At 43.7% G+C, this 2,500-nt stretch overlaps 1 protein-coding gene across 1 annotated transcript in view; it reads right to left on the reverse strand.

The window, feature by feature from the left end:
* Positions 1 to 2,500, reverse strand: part of IPO8 (importin 8) — a 3,293,983-nt gene that overhangs the window by 2,466,108 nt on the left and 825,375 nt on the right. The gene's annotated exons all lie outside the window — the stretch shown is intronic.

The raw sequence follows: 2,500 nt of genomic DNA on the forward strand, positions 1-2,500 counted from the left end.
CTTTCCAAGCTTGTCTGTGGGGAGTCCTTGAGCAAATTTTTTCCAACTGATAATTCTAGGGGGAAGTAAGCAGGTCTAAATCTGGTTGAAAATCCTTAGTTCCAGTTTCCACTTGTGTGGGTCCATGAAATTTCTGCTTAGTCCGTCTGCCAGTGTATTTAGTTTTCCTTTCAGGAATTGAGCTTGTAGATGCACTTGGCAGCTCAGGGCTGTGTTCCTCAATGCCATGGCTAGTCTGCAGAGGGAGTAAGAATGTGCACTCCCCTGCTTATGTACCACATAACAATGGTGTTGTCAGTCTTTACCATTAATTGTCCTGGAAGAATGTGGTCCTAGAAGGCTGTCAGAGCATTCTGTACAGCTAACATTTCTTTTAGATTGATGTGCAGGTGCATTTGACTTGGGTTTCATTTGCCCTGAATAAACTTCCCTGCCAGGTTAGCCCCCCCCATGCATAATCTGATGCATCTGTTGTTAGGGTTTGGGTGGCAGGGGGTAGTGTGAATGGTAGTCCCTTGTTTTGATGGCAGGCCTCTGCCCACCAAAGGAACTCTAGGCGTAGGCAAGGTATAATAGGAATCATTGCTTCTAGATCCTGAGAATGTTGACACCATAGGCTTTTAGATACCATTGTAGTTTCCTCATATGCAGTCTTGCATATGGAATTAAAAGAATGCAGGAGGCCATGAACCCCAAGACTTGTAGTATTTGCCTTGCAGATAGCAGGGTTTTTGTGGCCGATTGTTTGAAGTAGGTTGTCAAGTGAATTTGTTTCTCTGGCGTGAGGAAAGCCATCTGGGAAGTTGTATCAAGCTTGCTCCCAGGAATATAATTTGACAGGGTACCAGGTGTGATTTCTTTTCGTTTATGGTGTAAAGTTAGCACCCTTTGTACAAAAGCCAGATGATTCAAAAGTATGTCCTGGTTTTCTGCCTGAATTAGACAATAGTCCAGGTATGGGTCTATTTGAATATTTCTTTGCCTGCAAAATACAATGACTGGAGCTAGGCACTTTGTGAACACCATGGGCTTAGTAGATAAGCCAAAGGGCAGTGCAGAGAACTGATAGTGCGTGTAGCCTGCTTTGAAGCATAGGTATCTTTTGCAAGATTCCCTGCCTGGGAGGTGCAGGTATGCTTCCTTTAAATCTAGTGTTGCCAACTAGGCATCTTTGCATAGCATAGGAAGCAAGTGATGAAGAGTCAGCATCTTGAATTTTGGAATCACCAAAAAGGTGTTTAAAGTAGATAGGTCCAGGATCGGACGCCATGAATTGTCTTTTCTGGGTACCAGGAAAAGTCTCGAGTAGAAACCTTGTCCCTTTTCCTCTTCTGGTACCAACTGAATAGCCCTTATGCTTAAGAGAGTGAGTACTTGCTTTTGGGCCTCTGCCCACTGATTTGGAGGTAGATCCAGCCAATTGCTTGTAGTTGGTAAAGTGTGGAAGTGAAATCTGTATCCTTGGGACACTATATTTAAAGGCCATTTTTCCAGGGTAATGAGTCCCCAGTTCTTTGCATGAAGTGCAATCTTTCCCCCCAAAGGGGCAGTCAGTTGAGAAGTGCTTGGAAATTTTAAAAATAAGTCACTGAGATAGTTTACCATAGGGGGGAGTTTTATTACTCCCAGCTTTGGAAGTGGAGGCCCCCCACTGCTTAGTCCTGTGCGTACCCTGGGACTGAAGCCTGGAAGCTCTGCTGGATCTGAGTTTGGACTGAAAAGGTCTGGAAGAGGCAGGAAAGGACCAATTTTTAGAAGGCCAATGCCTACTAAATCTCGGAGGTTGTACTTGTACAAAATCTTTAACGGTTGCATAGATTTAGCTTTTTCCTCCATCTTTTTAAGAAATTCTTCTGCCTTGTTGTCAAACAGGCAGTCCTGATTTAAGGGAGTATCCAGCAATTTCGCTTTAACATAATCTGGCAAGGATTGCTCCTTAAGCCAAGCATGCCTTCTAAGTACAGATCCAGTTACAGCAGCCCTGCAAGATGCCTCTAAGTGAATCAAAACCACATTGCAACGTATGTTTACCAACTTGTTCAGCAGAATGCATTAAATCCTTATTTTCAGCACAATCAGGAATCAACATCATTTTCTGTTTAAGCAATCCAATAATATGATGCTGATACTTTAGCATATGAAACTGGCAATTCAAGGCCCTAATGGCCAAGGTTGCAGAAGTGTATAACTTCTTACCCCATCTATCCAGCGCCCTAGAGTCTCTATCAGAGGGGGGTAGAACTTTTGGCAGTAGAAGCTTTAATGCCCTTGGGTCCCTGTGAAATGGTTTCAGGATCTGCAGTAGGATTTTTGAAAAGGAACTTGTGAGAGTCTGGAACCCTGTAATATCTATCAGGTTTTCTGGGAGCAGGAGGCAAAGAGTCAGGGGCCATGCTAGATTCCAAAAAGGCATCATCAACAATGTCCAGTACAGGAGGTATGTATAGCTAAAGGCCTGTGCTAGGGCAGGAGTAAGAAATCCCCACGTCTCTTTTTAGAA

This window comes from Protopterus annectens, chromosome 11.part0 (assembly GCF_019279795.1).
Source record: "Protopterus annectens isolate FY-2018-M chromosome 11.part0, PAN1.0, whole genome shotgun sequence".
Lineage (NCBI taxonomy): Eukaryota > Metazoa > Chordata > Ceratodontiformes > Protopteridae > Protopterus > Protopterus annectens.